This window comes from Vipera ursinii (assembly GCF_947247035.1).
Source record: "Vipera ursinii genome assembly, chromosome: W".
NCBI lineage: Eukaryota > Metazoa > Chordata > Lepidosauria > Squamata > Viperidae > Vipera > Vipera ursinii.
Window position 1 is genome coordinate 35,782,581 of NC_139522.1, and position 18,676 is coordinate 35,801,256.

Below are 18,676 nucleotides of genomic sequence, written 5' to 3' on the forward strand. Positions count from 1 at the left end.
GTTTGCACTTCCTAAAGTAGGTGATCTTGTCTACCTCTCCACGAAGTACCTGCGGCTACAGGTGCCATGTAGGAAGCTAGGGCCCAAATATCTCGGACCGTTCCGGGTTATACAGGTAGTAAACCCTGTCACCGTCAGACTTCGGCTACCCCCCCTCCTTGGAAAGATACACCCCGTCTTCCACAGTAGCCTGCTGAAGCCTGCTACAACCGCCTCTGTGGCGGTGGGGGAGGGCGGCCCGGGGCCTGTACACGGCAACCACTATGAGGTACAGGAGATCCTGGACTCCCGGAAACGGAGGGGGCGGGTGCAATACTTGGTGCTCTGAAAGGGGTACCCCATGGAGGAGGCCACCTGGGTACGGGATGGGGATGTGTGCGCACCACGCCTTCTCCGCGCTTTCCACCGGAAACACCCAGGGAAGCCGGGGGGGACCCAGGGGGGGACTGCTGGTCATGTTACGGACTACTCACCTCTCTCTCCTTGCATTCCAGGTGGGCCCCTGGTAGAGGGGGCAGCATGTCGGGCCTCGGGAGCCTGACACTCGAAGGGGGGCCCCTCCACCCCCCCCGGCACCCCCTGCCTTCCTGCCGCCGAACTCACCAGGCTCCATGGCGGCCCGGAAAGCTCCGGGGGCCGCGCCGCCACTTCCGCCGCCTCCAGACGTGCCGTGGCTGCTGTCCTCGCCCGGCGGTGCATCGGCACACGGCTCCCCGGCTCGGAAGGCTCCGGGACCCGCGCCGCCACTTCTGCCGCCTCCGGATGCGCCGCGGCTGCTGTCCTCGCCCGGCGGCACATCTGCACATGGCTCCCCGGCTCGAAAGGCTCCGGGGCCCGCGCCGCCACTTCTGCCGCCTCCAGACGCACCGCGGCTGCTGTCCTCGCCCGGCGGCGCATCTCCGCAGGGCTCCTCAGCTCGAAAAGCTCCAAGGCCCGCGCCGCCATTTCAGCCGCCTCCAGACGCGCCGCGGCTGCCGTTCCCCCCCGGCGGCGCGTTTGCGCAAGGTTCCCCGGCCTGCGGCATGCCCGGTAGAGGCTCGGATCAACTCAGCGTCTCAGCGGCCTGGGAGGCTTCGAGAGCTTCGGCCTCGCAGCGGACTGCTTCGGAGACTCCGCCGTTGCGGCTGTCTCCTCTGGCCGACGCCATGCCTGCGCAGGACTGTGTAGTTCGGGAGCTGGCGACGCCGTTAGGGGACGGGTCCCTCCCCGCTGCGGTGACCGGGTGGCTGGGGGCCTCGGGCGTGGACGACGACAGGGGGGTTCGGAGTTGGGCGTGGCAGGGAGTGGGTGAGGGGGAGGAGCACGGTGGCGGCAACACATGGGAGGGGGCTTACCTGACCGGGCGACGGGTGAGAGGCCTTGTAGGGGAGGGGTGGGGAAGTTATAGGGAATGGGAGGGCGTGGGCGTGTTTGGGTGGAGTATGGGTGGGGTTTTCGGGTGTGTATATAGTAGCGTTGGCTGCAGGTAGCGGCCAACGCTGGCTTTGTTTCTTGTTGCGGCTGTTGCCCTGAAGAATAAAGTGCTTCTAGACCGCAGCGGAAGTCTCTCGTTCCTGTGTTCGGCACCCTGCCCTGCTTGCTGCAGGACGAGTTTTGACAGTGATCCTTTTTCCCCCCCACCCCCAGCTTTTGAGGTATTGATTTTTAAAACTCCACAAAAATTAAAAGCATCATTAGGCTAAAATGATTAGAAATAAAAAGCTTTTTTTAAATTACCACCCCCCCCAAAAGCAGGGTTTTGTTTCCCAAAAACACAGGTCTCTGTGTTTCTTTTGGATTTGCACGTCCATGGAATTAGTCTAGGGTTAATGTAATCAAGTACACAGAAGCTTGTCCGCCACATGTTTGTTGATGGGATTAGGTTCGGCAAGCACCATCTGGAAATAGGGCTATCACCTTATATCACACCTTATCTGTTAGGGTTACCCATGCTTATTTTGATGGGGTTGGGCCGACACGTCATATCCGGCTAGGGTTATGGCCTTGTGAGTCCTGTACCATGAGGGTTGGGGTGTGGATTATGCATGTCACTTCCGGGGAGGAGGGGTGCGAACGTCACTTCCGTTTATGGGCATGGCCTGGTGACGTAATCAGCACGTGGCTTTGTTTACTTTGATGACGTCACTGATCAAAACTACTGATAAGTTCCATTAAAAGTTTGTATGTACTTATACTACTAGCCTCTCCTATTAACTTCTCCCTCTCTCTTCAATGCGTCTCTGAGGAAAGCCTCTCCTCTTCTCCATTCCTCTTTCCCCTGCTGTTTATCTCTCAGAAGCCTCTCCTTTTCTCTCTTTTTCTCATCACTGCTTCTCTCACAGAAACATCTCCACTTCTCCCTCAATTTCTCCTCAGTGCTTCTCTGGAAGAAGTCTCTCCTGTTCTCTTTCTCCTCAGTGCTTCTCTCACAGAAGCCTCTCCTCCTCTCTCTCTCTCCTTCTCCTCACTAATTGTCTCACAGAAGCCTCTCTGTTCTCCGCTATTTCTCCAAATTACTTTTCTCACAGAATCCTCTCCTTTTCTCATCTCATCTCCATTTCTCTTTCCCCCACTGCTTCTCTCACAGAAACATCTCCTCTTCTCCATGAATATCTCCTCACTGCTTCTCTTACAGAAGCCTCTCCTCTTTTCCCACTCTCTTTATCCTTACTACTTCTCTCACAGAGGCCTCTTCTTTTCTCCTCTCTTTCTCCTCACTGCTTCTCTCACAGAAACCTCTCCCATTCTCCCTTTCTCTTTCTCCACACTGCTTCTCTGACAAGAAACCTCTCCCATTCTCCCTTTCTCTTTCTCCTCACTCCTTCTTTCACAAAAGCTTCTCCTTTTTGTTATGTATATAGAGTTCTTACAGCATTGAGCCACTGACACCACCAGGTGATGACATACTCTATCCGGATTGGCTGGATAGTCCATGGCAGGAAATCCAGACGAGGAGATTGGTTCCAGGTTCTCCTGGCTAGGTTTATATGAAGGACCAACAGTGGCCTTTGTTCCCAGTCCGGTGTGTCCATTCAATAAAGAGTGATATGATGAAAGAATTTTTTAATATAAATATGCATAAGGGTACTCCTATTGAAATGGTTTGGGGTGCAAGTAAAGCCTATATGAGAGGAGTGTTAATATATTTGAATAATAAATGTAGACGTAGATTGGAATATAAGCGTAAAGAGTTAGAAGAAGAAATTAAGAGGAAAGAGAAGGCTCTAATTTTGAACCCAACTGATAAGAGGGTGAAAGAAGCAATTACTTTGTTAAGAGGTCAGTTTAGTTTAGTTTAGTTTAGTTTAATATGTTGATGTCAGATCAAGTGGCAACTAACCTACGGTTTGTTAAACACAATACTTTTTGCAATGCTAATAAGCTGGGTAGGTGGTTAGCTTATTTGTTAAGGAAAAAACAAAGGTCACATAACATAGATAAGATAGAATATAAGGGAAAAGAGGTGTTTCAGCAAAATTATATTAAAAAGGCTTCTGTTGAATTTTATTCTAAGTTATATGCTAGGTATATAACTCAAGGTTTAAATATAGATAGGTATTTACAAGAAGTGAATATCCCTGTTCTTACACAAGAGCAAAGGGAAGGGATGAATCAATTGATAAATGCTGAAGAAATTATTTTAGCAATTAAACAATTAAAAGTGGGTAAAGCACCAGGAACAGATGGTTTGACTGCCATTTATTATAAAAATTTACAGTTAGAAATGGTGGAACCTTTAAAAGAATTATTTAGAGTAATTCAATCTGGAGGAGAAGTGCCTCCATCGTGGAAAACAGCTTTTATATCATTGATTCCAAAGGAAGATCAAGATCTTACCCAAACCAAAAATTACAAGCCAATATTGCTTTTAAATACTGATTATAAGATATTTGCTAAAATCTTAGCAAATAGATTAATGAAGGTTATGCAGCAAATGATTCATAGTGACCAAACAGGATTTATAAGTGGTAGACAAATGAAAAATAATGTGAGACATATTGTAGATTTATTGGAATTTTTGGAGAGAAATAAACAAGTGCTGATCTTTTTGGATGCTGAAAAGGCCTTTGATCAATTGAATTGGCAATTTTTATTTAAAGTATTAGAGAAGATGGTGTTTGGGGATAAGTTTTTACAACCTATTAGAGCAATATATCAGAAGCAAACAGCTCAAATAATAATTAATGGTAGTTTGACAGAAGCATGTAATATTGAAAAGGGTACAAGACAGGGGTGTCCATTGTCACCTTTGTTGTTTGTTCTAACATTGGAAATATTATTGATTAAGATACGTGACTCAAATAAAATTAAGGGAATTAAAATAAAAGATCAAGATTACAGATTGAGAGCGTTTGCGGACGACTTGGTTATTACATTAAGTCAACCGACTCAGTCGATTGTGGACCTGATGGAGATAATATTGTTATATGGAAAAATTTCTGGATTTAAGATAAATACGCAAAAAACTAAAATATTGTCTAAAAATATGACTACAGAACAAAAGGTATGTTAGAGGTTTTGTGCCAGCCATTGGCAGTTCCCCAAAAAGGTCATCAGATGGGAGCAAAGAGGCTTCTTTGCTTCCACTGATGAGCCAAGGGTCTCGGACCCGACAGCCCCATTGGCGAGAGAGTTTTATGGTCAGGGAGGGACCAAGACCCCCCATAAATACCTCTGCACGAGGGGCTGCTCTTTGTTCTATTCTCCATTTCTAGCTTCTAGTTCCAGTTCTCCTCTCCTAGCTCTCAGTCCTTCTTCTGTTTTAGTTATGTAATGCTAGCTTGTTTTATTTTATTTCTCTCTCACATGCAGGCATGAATGCTTTCATGCCAAGTATTTCTTTCTCTTTGATCTATCATTGAATAAAGCTAATATGATTGCATCTCTGCGTGATGCCTTTACTTGGAAGCTCCTTTAACGATTCATCGTGAGATCACCTCACAAGTTGGTAGCCAGAGGATGGTTTAAAGGAACGCTTCCAAGCCAGTCAGGATCTATCCAACAAGATGTCTGGAAGACCCGGCTCAAATCCATTTATAACAGATGGCAGGACTTCTTCTATCGTGACCAGAAGTCATCGATCAAAGACGGCGTCCCTGCCTACATCCAAGACTTCAGTCCCTGAAGCAATCTCAGCTGCAGATGAAAGCACAAATGGCCTTCATCCCGTCAGAGGATCCAGCAGAGCATCTAGGACTCCTTCACATGTCTCTTTACAACTGAACGCCACAGAGGAGAGCATAGAAGGCTTGCAGACTGCCCAAGACTGCTCAGATGCTGCAGAGACGGACCTGGCTGAAACCAAACGCCGCGTGAGTAAGCTGACTGCACAGGAACGTGAAGAGCTGCTTAAAGAGATCTTTGCAATGCAGGGGAGGGGGAAGGCAGCCCAGGAAACTGCGCAGGAAGCCTCCGAACACGTGGTGAGTCTTTCCCTACCGACCACGAGGCCTCCAAATATGGCGCCCGCCTCCCTTAGTGACCCCGGGACCCCAGGGCTTTTGGCGTGAACCCCCCCGCCCAGCTGTGAGCTACAGCTTCCTGGGGCAAACGGAAACAAGATGGCTCCGCCCACATGGTCTGGCACAAGAAACAAGATGGCGGCCCCCTGTAACCCCACACGGTCTAACAAAGACAACCCTTTTTTGAGCCTGGAAAGCCAGCAGTCCCTGGCATCCAGCCGAAATAGCATGCAATCCCTGGCATCCAGCAGAAATGGCATGCAATCCCTGGCATCCGGCCAAAATAGCATGCAAATTCCTGGGCTCTCCCCACCACAAAGCCTAAAGTCCTATGATGACAATGAGGTCTGTCCAGCCGAGACTCCTACAAATTCTGCAGCCATTCAGGCCGCCATCCAGCTCCTAACTGATGCCCTGGGGCCCAAAAAGATGTTGGGGGTAGCCACCCCCCCTCCAAGGCCTCCCATCCTCTCCCCAGGGCCCAACTGCTGGGGGGAATCCAGCCTGCAGCCTCCCAACAATCAACCCCCGCGGCCTCCCACCTTCTCTTCAGGTCTTCAGGACCAGCCAGGCAAACCAGGCAATGCTGAAAATGCATGTGCTTGCAATTCTCGGGAGGATTCATTGCAACAACTGCGAGCTGGCAAATCTGGGCTCCACCCCCCCAATGCCTCATGGGAAGAAGGGAGAAATCCTGAACAACGCCCTCCCCCGGATCACATGGTTTCCGGGCACGCCCATCTGGAGTTACTAAATAGTCAAGAAAGGATTCCCTCCTCGACGACTAGAGGGACCCCTTTCACTGTAGGAACCCCTTTCCCTTTCCCTTTTATGTCAATGGACATTTCAGAGATTTTTGAAAGTGGATCTGAGGACTATTTTCCAACAGCAAATCTTCCAAGCGACTTTAAAAAGCTGCAACTGGGAGGGGAAAATTATAACAGTTGGAGTAAAGATATACAGCTATATCTCTTAAAGAATGGGACTCTACAAATGGTTCAGAAACCACCCCCTCCCCCATGGGGATGTCAAGAAGAGCGGCGACATTTGCAAGCTTACTCTGCTCTGCTCAGTTCGCTGGATAATAACTTGTTCTCCAGCATCCCAGCAGGTCTCAGAGCTGCTCAAGTTTGGCAACTATTATACAATTTATTCAACAGTGATACCATTGGTTCCATCACCAGATATACAACTGAGCTTTATACAACCAAACTGAAGTTTGGTGCCAGCATGCCTGAACATCTTGCAAAATTAAAGGCACTCAGGGCAGAATTGATATCCAGAGATTTTCCTGTAACTGATGTGAACATGGTCGCGATCATTTTTGCTTCCCTAGACAGGAGTTGGAGCAATTTCATTGTTTCACTCGAAGCGGTCAAGAGGGAAGACATAAATCTGTCCTACCTCACAGGAAGACTGATCGAGGAGGATAGAAGGAGACGAGATGCTGGAGAATACGCCAGAGTCACCACTCAGCAAGCCAGAAAGGGGCGCCACAACTCAGAGCAAATTAATGCTCTACTTAAGTGTTTCATCTGTGGCTCTGAGGAGCACCTCAAGAAAGACTGCCCCCATCAACATCAAGCCCCTAAACGTGGTCCCAATCAAGTAAGGGGCAAGGGGCAAGGAAGGGGGCGTGGCAGGGGCAAAGGAAATTTTCTGCATACTTTTTCCCTCACCCCCACAACAAAGGCTGATAGCTCCACTGACTTATGGTTACTGGACTCTGGAGCTTCTTCTCACATTACTAATATGAGTCAAGGTTTTAAAAGGTTAAAGAAAATTAACTCATCTGTCAAAGTGGCAAATGGCGATACTGCCTCAATTGTTGGTGAGGGGTTTGTTTCTGTACCTGGGCTTGGAAAAGTTGAAGGTGTCTTACATGCCCCCTCCATAGCCAACAACCTATTAAGCATTACCAAATTGTGTAACGATGACAAAGTGGAAGTTTTATTTCGCAAGGGGGGAGGTCATGTCACCCGGAACCAGAAGATCATTGGAAATATAGCCATAATAAATGGCTTACCATATTTTTCTCCCAAGCCACCACAGCCTGCCCCAAGGCTTTCCAAGGGCAGTGTGGGCAAGGAGCCTGAATCTCAGCAGGCACCTACAGCACCACTCAAAGCAACTAGAGCCAAGAGGGTGTCAGTGGGGAAGCCGATTCACGATAAGTGTGCCCATTTATTGCACAGAAGGCTAGGTCACGCAAGCTTCCCTGTAGATAAAAAGATGGGAGAATTTGCTGAGGGAGTCCAGCTCAAGGATTGTGACGTTTTTCTGGACTGTGCCATTTGCAAGAAAACAAAGAGGAAGGCTGCTCCTACCTCAAAGGTGTCATTACGTAAGACTCAATACCCGTACCAACTAGTACATGTTGATTTGGTTGGGCCTTTCACACCATCCCTAGGAAAGAAAAAGTATTTTCTCACTGCCGTTGATGATTTTTCACGATACGGCCACGTGTATACCCTCACAGAACCCCAGTGTACTACCAGTACGAATCAAGCCCCGAAGAGTCCCATTCGCTCTCAAACATAAAATTGAGAGCGAATTGGACAGGCTCGTAGAACAAGGGGTGTTAGAGCCCATGGAAGGGGGAGAATGGGAGACCCCTATAGTGATCCCTCTGAAGGATAATGGAGAGGTAAGAATATGTGCAGATTATAAGGCCACGGTAACCCGGGCCTTGAATCCGCATGCTTACCCGGTCCCGACGGTCCGACACGTCCTCTCTGCAGTTCAGGGCGGCGCCATCTTTGCCAAGTTAGATTTGGTGCAGGCGTATCAGCAGCTCCCCGTTACCAAGGAAACGGCAGATGCTCAGACAATAGTGACACATAGAGGAGCTTTCAGAGTCACTCGCTTGCAGTTTGGCATCTCTGTACCTCCTGGGATTTTCCAAGAAGTGATGGAAAGAACTCTGAAGGGAATTCCTGGGGTATGTCCTTATTTTGATGATGTTCTGATTGCTGGAGAATCTGAGGACATCTTGGCTGACAGGCTGCAGGCTGTTTTAAGCAGATTCCGCTCTGCTGGGCTCAAACTAAAAAGGGGTAAGTGGAGTGGCATCCACTGAATTCTTAGGGTTCAGGATTGATGCCAGGGAAATTCACCCCACAGACTCTAAGATGAGAGCAATAAAAATGGCTCCAACCCCAATGAACAAGGATGAATTGCAAGCTTTCCTGGGGTTACTTAATTTCTACCATGCATTTTTGCCCCACAAAGCAGCAATTGCGGAGCCCTTACACAGATTATTAGATAAGAAATCCCCATGGAACTGGACCTCAATCCATGAACAGAGTTTCAGGAATCTTAAACAACTATTGTCCAGTGACTCAACTGTCACGCATTTTATGGAAAATAAGCCCATATGCATCGCTTGTGATGTGTCCCCTTATGGCGTGGGCGCTGTATTGAGTCACATAGAAGAAAATGGGGAGCAAAGGCCCATTGCATATTACTCCCGAACCCTGTCTAGGGCAGAAAGGAATTATGCCCAAATTGACAAGGAGGCCTTAGCAATTGTGACAGGAGTCAAAAAATTCCATGATTATCTGTATGGCAGAGAATTCACTATTTTTACAGATCACAAACCATTGTTGGGGTTGTTCACAACTGATAAACAAACATCACAAATTCTTTCCCCAAGAATGCTAAGGTGGTCTATATTCTTATCTGCCTATACTTGCAAACTGGTCCACAGACCAGGGAAGGATATGGGCCACGCTGATGCATTAAGCAGATTACCACTAATGATCACTGAGCCGGACCCAGCACCTGCGGAGCAGATCCTAGCCATCCAAGATCTACCAGATTGTCCACTTCAGGTGAAGGACATTGCTGCTGGCACCATGGTGGACAAGGTACTGTGCAGAGTCCTAACGTGGGTGGCATCCGGGTGGCAAGAAAAGAGTCCTGGCCCAGAGTTTCAGGCATATTTCATGAGAAGGCATGAGTTGTCTTCTCATAAGGGATGCCTGTTGTGGGGTAGTAGAGTTATCATCCTGGAGAAACTGCGGGAGTCTTGCAGTCGCTACATGAGGGTCACCCAGGCATAGTCAGGATGAAGGCACTAGCTCGAAGTTACTTATGGTGGCCTACTCTTGACAAAGCCATAGAAGAGCAGGTAGCTGGGTGCTATACATGCCAAAGGTCAAGGCCTGAACAGCCGCAAGCCCCCGTACACAAGTGGGAACCGACTCATACTCCGTGGTCAAGGGTACACATCGATTATGCGGGTCCCTTTCAAGGTCAGCTGTTTTTGGTGGTTGTGGACAGTCATTCAAAATGTCTAGAAGTAGTTCCTGTTGCTAGTATGACTACAGCAAAGACTATCCAGGTGCTCAGGGGACTATTTGCAACTCATGGTTTACCTGATGTGTTGGTCTCTGACAATGGCCCACAATTCACATCTGCTGATTTCCAGGCATTCACCAGGGCCAACTTGATTAGGCATGTCACATCCGCGCCCTTCCACCCGTCGTCTAACGGCCTAGCAGAACGAATGGTGAGAACGACTAAGGACTGTTAGGCAAATGGTGATAGCCTACAATGTTGGGTCGAAAATATATAAGCCATGATGATGTTGTAACTTTAAGAAGTTAATTGGCCAATGGGTGTGTAAGTGTTCTCATGACCATAAGAAGGAGCTAGGAACGTAGCTTTTATTTATTTATTTATTTATTTATTTATTTATTTATTTATTTATTTATTTATTTATTTTTGGGACTTATATGCTGCCCTATCTCCCGAAGGACTCAGGGCGGCTAACAACAATAAAAAAACAACAATACAAAAATTAAAAAAGAATTAAATAACAGCCCCAAAATAAATTAACTACATAGTTAAAAATTAAAACATATTTAAAAACCCATCATCAATCCAGGTCAGCCTGATGGAAAAAGAAAGTTTTGAGGTTGCGGCGAAAGGACCGGAGGCCCAGGGCCATCCGAAGCTCAAGGGGGAGTTGGTTCCAAAGGGCTGGTGCTCCCACAGAGAAGGCCCTCCCCCTGGGGGTCGCCAGCCAACATTGTCTGGCCGACGGCACCCTGAAGAGGCCCTCTCTGTGTGAGCGCACTGGGCGATGGGAAGCCGTCCCCGGTAGCAGACGGTCCTGCAAATATCCCGGGCCTAAGCCATGTTGGGCTTTAAAGGTAAGTACCAGCACCTTAAATCTCGCCCGGAAGACAACTGGTAGCCAATGCAGCTCACGCAGGAGGGGTGTAATATGGGAGTATTGGGATGCTCCCATTACTACCCACGCGGCCGCATTCTGCACCAGCTGAAGCCTCCGGGTGGTCTTCAAGGGCAGCCCCATGTAGAGAGCATTGCAGTAATCTATCCGAGAGGTAACGAGTGCATGAGTGACCGTACGTAGGGCATCTCGGTCCAGATAGGGGCGCAACTGGGGCACCAGGCGAACCTGGGCAAATGCCCCCCTGGCCACGACTCCAATATGATCTTCAAAACTGAGTCGTGAGTCCAGGAGGACGCCTAAATTGCGTGCCCTATCAACAGGAGGCAAAACCTCTCCTCCCATAACCAAAGATGGAACCTCTTGGACAAGTCGAGATGCCGGTACGTAGAGCCACTCAGTCTTGGCCGGGTTGAGCTGGAGCCTGTTCTTCTCCATCCAAATCCGTACCGCTTTCAGGCAACGGGACATCACATCAAGGGCATCACTGGCTTGGTTCGGGGTGGAGATAAAGAGCTGGGTATCATCGGCATATTGATAATACCTCACCCCAAAACCACAGATGATCTCACCCAGCGGCTTCATATAGATGTTGAACAGGAGGGGTGAGTGTACCGACCCCTGAGGCACCCCACAACTAAGGGGCCTAGGGGTTGACCTCTGCCCTCCTGTCAACACCGTCTGCGAGCGGCCCGAGAGGTAGGAGGAGAACCACCGTAAAACAGTGCCTCCCACTCCCAACCCCGCAAGACGTTGCAGCAAGATACCATGGTCGATGGTATCAAAAGCCGTTGAGAGATCTAAAAGGACCAGGACAGAGGAATAACCCCTGTCTCGGGCCCGCCAGAGATCATCCACCAGTGCAACCAATGCCGTCTCCGTGCTGTACCCGGGCCTGAAACCCGATTGGTATGGATCCAGATACTCAGTTTCCTCCAGGACCAAAGGGAGCTGCCGTGCCACCACGCTCTCAACAACCTTCTCTCTCTGAATTCACTGCTCTCTACTATTACTGTTTTTGCTCTGTTTTGCTGTACTGTTGGTTTACTACTGTGATAAACCTGTACAACTGTGTATTGACCGCTGGACCAGTAAGAAGACTTTGTATTTTGGATTGCTACTTGGACTGTTACTATTGTGTATGACCTGGATTGCTTATTTTTGACTGTGCATTTTTGTTTTTACACCACCTCAAAAGTAAAGTACTTTTTGCTTTTACAACTCAGTGTACTCTTGTGGTTACTGTGTGACTCTTACTGCTCTCAGTACCCTTCCTTGTCTGTGCAACTCTTTGGTAGCACAAGGAGACCTCTGCACAACAATTCCTAACAAGGACGCATTGAGGCGCATCATCAGTGGAGACTGGCACCAAAGGTTGGCTCAATTCCTCTTAGCACAACACACCACACCGTGCACATCAATGTGCAAGAGTCCTGCTGAGTTACGTTGGGGACGTTGCCTCATCACTAAGTTGGACAGACTTCACCTGGACAGAGTGGCTGCACAAACGGAGCAACCCGACATTCCTAGAGAACTGCACATAGGTGATATGGTTTGGGTCAGGAACTATGGTCCTGGGCACATGTGGATTCAAGGGGTGGTGGTTGATAAAACGGGCCCTGTATCATACATTGTAGAGGTGAAGGAGGGCCGCCAGGTCAGAAGACATCTAGATGAAGTGAGGAGACGAGCCCCTGAAAAATCTCAGGCAACTCAACATGACCAACCATCTTCCTCAGTTCCTTCGGGTCGGAGGGAGGTGGAAGAACACACTGACAGTAGATATTTACCCAGAAGCGTTGGTTGGGCAGAGCAACAACAGGCCCATGCCCCAAATGACGAGGGGCCGAATAGGGCATGGAATCAAGGCAAAACAGATGACCAAACAGATGACCAAATTGTGGACCCGGTTGACATGAACAAGGAGCAAACACCAAACGGTCCGCCAGGTCTCATAGGCCACCGGCGCATTTAGAGGAGTTTGTGAGGTTTTGAGGCAAGGGTCACTTAGGGCCTAGTCGTGTCCAAATAATTAGATATACATTTGTACGTTGTCAAATGTTGTGTTTTTATTACATATGGGGGGAAGGGGTGTTATGTACTGTATATAGAGTTCTTACAGCATTAAGCCACTGACACCACCAGGTGATGACATACTCTATCCGGATTGGCTGGATAGTCCATGGCGGGAAATCAAGACAAGGAGATTGGTTCCAGGTTCACCTGGCTAGGTGTATATGAAGGACCAACAGTGGCCTTTGTTCCCAGTCCGGTGTGTCCATTCAATAAAGAGTGATCTGATGCTGTAACATGTTGTCCGAGTCATCCATGTGGTCCACACAGTCCAGGCTTGCAATATAACACTTTTCTCCTGTTTTTTCCTCCCTGCTTCTCTCACGTAAGCCTCTCTTTTTCTCCTCTATTTTTATTTCTCCCTCTCTTTCTGCTCACTGCTTCTCTGACAGAAGCCTCTTCTCTTCTCCTTCTCTTTCTCCTCACTGCTTCTCTCAAAGAAACCTCTGCTTTTCTCCATCTCTCTTTCTCTTCACTGATTGTCTCACAAAAGCCTCTCCATTTCTCCTGTTTTTCTCCTCTCTGCTTATCTCACAGAAGCCTCTCTTTTTCTCCTCTATCTCTATTTCTCCCTCTCTTTCTCTTCACCAATTCTCTCAGAAAAGCCTCTCTTTCTTCTCCCTCAATTTCTCCTCACTGCTTCTCTGACAGTAGTCTCTCCTCTTCTCCTTCTGTTTCTCCTCAATGCTTCTCTCACTGAAACCTCTCCTCTTCTCCCTCTCTCCTTCTCCTCACTACTTCTCTCACAGAAGTCTCTCTTTTATCCTCTATTTCTCCGCATTAGTTTTCTCACAGAAACCTCTCCTCTCCTCCTCTCTGTTTCTCCTCACTGATTCTCTGAGATATGTCTCTCCTCTTCTCTTCTGTCATTCTCCTCAGTGCTTCTCGTACAGAAGCCTGTCTTCTTCACTTCTCCCTCTCTCCTCAATGTGTATCTCACAAAAGTGTCTTCTCTGCACTTCTCACTCAATTTATCCTCAGTTCTACACTCACAAAAGCCTGTCGTCTCCACTTCTCAATCAATTTTTCCTCACTGCTTCTCTCACAGAAGCCTCTCCTCTTCTCCTCTTTCATTCTCCTCACTGCTTCTCTCACAGAAGGTTCTCTTTCTTCTCCCTCAAATTCTCTTCACTAGCTTCTGTCACAGAAGCCTCTCCTCTTTAATTCTCCCTCTCTCCTCAATGCGACTTTTAGGGAAGCCTCTCCTCTTCTCCTTTTCTCTTTTCCACACTGCTTCTCTCACAGAAGACTCTCCCTTCCTCTCTCTTTATTCTCACTGCCTCTCTCAAAGAAACATCTCCTCTCCACTTCTCCCTGTCTCCTCAATGCATCTCTCAGGGAAGACTCTCCTCTTCTCCTCTCCCTTTCTCCACACTGCTTCTCACAGAAGAAACCTCTCCCATTCTCCCTTTCTCTTTCTCCTCACTGCTTCTCTCACAGAAGACTCTCCTCTTCTCCTCTATCATTATACTCACTACATATTTCACAGAAGCCTCTCCTCTTCTCCGTCTCTCCTTCTCCTCACTACTTGTCTCACAGAAGCCTCTCTTTTCTCCTCTATTTCTCCGCATTACGTTTCTCAAAGAAACATCTCCTCTTCTCCTCTCTGTTTCTCGTCACTGATTCTCTGAGATAAGCCTCTCCCCTTCTCCTCTGTCGTTCTCCTCAGTGCTTCCCATACAGAAGCCTCTCTTCTTCTGTTCTCCCTCTCTTCTCAATGCGTATCTCACAAAAGTTTCTTCTCTCCAATTCTCACTCAATTTTTCCTCAGTTCTACACTCACAAAAGCCTCTACTCTCCACTTCTCACTCAATTTTTCCTCACTGCTTCTCTCACAGAAGCCTCTCCCTTCCTCTCTCTTTATTCTCACTGCCTCTCTCAAAGAAACATCTCCTCTCCACTTCTCCCTGTCTCCTCAATGCATCTCTCAGGGAAGACTCTCCTCTTCTCCTCTCCCTTTCTCCACACTGCTTCTCACAGAAGAAACCTCTCCCATTCTCCCTTTCTCTTTCTCCTCACTGCTTCTCTCACAGAAGACTCTCCTCTTCTCCTCTATCATTATACTCACTACATATTTCACAGAAGCCTCTCCTCTTCTCCGTCTCTCCTTCTCCTCACTACTTGTCTCACAGAAGCCTCTCTTTTCTCCTCTATTTCTCCGCATTACGTTTCTCAAAGAAACATCTCCTCTTCTCCTCTCTGTTTCTCGTCACTGATTCTCTGAGATAAGCCTCTCCCCTTCTCCTCTGTCGTTCTCCTCAGTGCTTCCCATACAGAAGCCTCTCTTCTTCTGTTCTCCCTCTCTTCTCAATGCGTATCTCACAAAAGTTTCTTCTCTCCAATTTTCACTCAATTTTTCCTCAGTTCTACACTCACAAAAGCCTCTACTCTCCACTTCTCACTCAATTTTTCCTCACTGCTTCTCTCACAGAAGCCTCTCCCCTTCTCCCTCTCTCTTTCTCCTCACTACTTCATAGAAGCCTCTCTGTCAGAATCCATTTATATCCCATTCATAAAATCCTATATGTATGTTCTAAAAATTTTACAACCCCACTGGATTCTGACATTTTTTCCAAGGAGGAGAAGAGAAGATGTTAATGGGCACAAGGATGTTTATTCAGCCTGCCGGGAGGCTGTCTTCAAAGACCAGGGGGAGAACCTTTGAACTGAAACAACAAAGGAAGGGGGGGGAAGAGATCTGGTTTGTATCTTCGATTAGAATCTCTAAAGGGAGGGAGTAATTGTCGTAAGACATGAGAGTTCCCTCTTTCCCATGGAAGGATTTGACACCTGAATTTTAATTGATCTGGGACAAACTAGATGGCTTGAAGGGAGGGGGTTCGACTGGGGACTCTTTAAAAAGTACCAACCTGTAACACAGTTTCAGATCCTGTCTAGTAATTCCATCTCCAAACATGTTTTAGTAAAAGCTCCTTTTGGACAATTTCTGGTTCAAGAGTTCTTTCTTTCCTAAGATGTGGATTGGGGTGGGTCCTGACATTAGACAGGATCTGTAGTAAGAGTCAACCTGGAAGGGAAAACCTTACCGGGGGACTTTGCAATAAATACAATGTCTGACGATGGAGCAAGAGAGGAGGAAAGCCCCATGGAGAGGGAGTTTTCCTCCCAAACGAAATCCCAGCAACGGTCGGAAGCTGAAGCGTCATATTCCTCCGGGGAAGAAGTGGTGGAGCCATGCGACTGAAAACCCCGGTGGTCAATGGGCGTTGGAAGGAAAAGTGAGTGGGAAAAGGCATCAGGGAAAGTGACCCTGAGGCGGGGCAGCCACCAACTGGGATGGAGGCAAGAGATAGAGAGATCCCTGCACGTCAGTGAAGAGGAGCGAATACTAGAAAGAGCTATTGACCTGGTGAAGAAAACTCTTAGCTCACTAAGAGAGGAGAAAGCTGAGTACCGCAGCCGCAGCAGCGCCTGGGGCTGCAACTGGAGAGACAATGGAGGGGATCCGGTACCTGCAACACCGGGGCCATCAGCTGGAACAGGAGTTGCTGCCTCAGTAGTACCCACCCCCCCAGAACCACAGACGGGGATCAGGATGAGGGGCAATACTGCCCGCGGCGCAGACAATGGTCCAGTCAAAGTCTTCCACCCCTGGAAGCAAAATTCAAGGGGGAGCCACCACGCTTTGGGTTTTTCCTAACCCAAGTCCTCAGCTATATGGAAGAATACGGATGGGACATCCCCAGTGACAAAGCCCGCATCCGCATTGTGCAATCCGCCCTGGACGGATCGGCTGCAGACTGGGTGGTGAACCTACATGACTCCAACGCTCCAGAACTCAACGATTTCAACCGATTCATGTCATCCTTGAGGCGATGGTTCGAGGATCCTTTGGCTGAATGGAAGGCCCGGGAGAGAATCAAAATGGTGAGACAGGGCAGACGGGCGGTGGCTGAATATACCCAAGAATTCCGAGCCATTGCCAGCAAGCTGAACTGGCCAGAAGACATCCTCCTTAGCCATTTCAAAGACGGGCTAAACTATGACCTGTATGATGCTTCCCTGCCTCGAGGAGACCCACACCATCTAGATGACTGGTATGTCCTGGCAGAGGAAGTGGAAATAGACCTACTGAAGAGACACCACCGAGGAAAACCATGGGGCCGCCCGCCACTCGAGCAAACACGCGAGGGGGAAAAACCACCATCCACAGCTAAAAAATCAACGGGTTGTTTCAATTACAGGAGAGAGGGCCACCGCACCGCAGAATGTCACTCAAAAGCCCCCCCCAATAAAACAGAGGCATCACTTTCCAAGAAATTAGGGAAGCCCCAAGGAAGCCCCAAAGAATCTTCCATGAAGGGGACAGAGGCGGTAGAGCCTACAACCCCTGCCAAGAACTGGGATTGGATTCCGGCCTACACCGCAGGGGCAGTGGACACCTCGGAAGACAGCTCAGAGGGAGAACCATTGGTAAGTTGATCCATTCCACCCATCCTTAAGACAGTGACTATATTAGCTTCCTCTACACCTGAAGCTGTCAAAGTAAAAGCACTAATAGACTCTGGTTGCACCCGCTGCCTCATCAGCCCGACGCTGGTGGGGAGATTCGGCATCCCAGTGAGGAGACTAAAACAGCTGATCTCTTTTAGCCAATTAGATGGGTCAATAGCAGGGGGGGCAGCTACCCTAGTCACTTTACCAATTCACCTATACCTGGGGTCTCATGAGGAAGACATAATGTTTGTAGTGGCCCCAGGCATGGAATGCCCAATGATTTTAGGACTGGAATGGCTGAAAAAATGGAACCCTGGGATAAATTGGAGGAGAGCAGAACTCAATTTCCCAGAGGGAGAACATAGAAGCTTAAAACCCCAAAGCATTCCCCCAACCCAAAGGGAAGAGACAGCATCAGTGGGGGAAGAGAAGTGGTTACCAAAGGTACCGCAGGAATACAGGGACCTTGCTGAGGTTTTCAGTGAGGAACGGGCAGATGAGCTTCCCCCCCACCGCCCCACAGACTGTGCTATAGAATTCAAACCCGGGGCAAAGCTCCCAAAGCCCAGGATGTATGCCATGAGCCCAAAGGAAATGGCAGAAATGGAAAGATTCAAAAAGAAAAACTTAGAAAGAGGATTTATTGAGCCTGCCTAAACCAAAGTGGCCGCCCCAGTCCTGCTCAGGGAGAAGAAGGACGGTTCTTTCTGCTGTTGTGTAGATTACAGGAATCTGAACACAATTAGTGAATGTAATCTGTACCCCCTACCCCTAATGAAGGATATGCTCTCCCACCTATCGAAAGGAAGGATTTTCACTAAACTAGACCTGAGGGAAGCATATTACCGCATTAGGATTAAGGAAGGAGATGAATGGAAGACTGCATTCAACTGCCCATTGGGTTGCTACCAGTTCAAAGTACTGCCACTTGGACTGCAAGGGGCCCCCGCAGTCTTTGTGCAATTAATTAATGATGTGCTAAGAGAGCACCTATATAAGGGGGTCCTGGTTTACCTAGATGACATCCTGATATTCACTGAGACCAAAGAGGAACATATCAACCTAGTCAGAGCAGTCCTGGAAAAGTTGCGAGCTGCCCACCTATATGCTAAATTATCGAAGTGTGAATTCCACCAGGAAAAAATTGACTACCTGGGATATCTCATATCCCCAGAGGGCATCGAAATGGACCCTGAGAAAGTCAGGGCAGTATTAGAGTGGGCACCCCCTCTGCACACGGAAGCAATTGCAAAGTTTCCTGGGGTTTGCAACTTTCTACCGCCAATTCATCCCCGCATTTGGCCAAATAGCCATGCCCCTCACAAACCTGTTGAAAACGAAAGGGGGGTCCCACGTGAAATCCAGCCAGCCTGTAAAATGGACAATGGAATGTCAAGCAGCATTTGAGAGGCTAAAGAGACTTTTTTCTGCTGAACCTGTCCTAAAACACCTAGATCCCGACAAACCTTTTGTAATACAGGCAGATGCGAGCGATGTAGCGGTG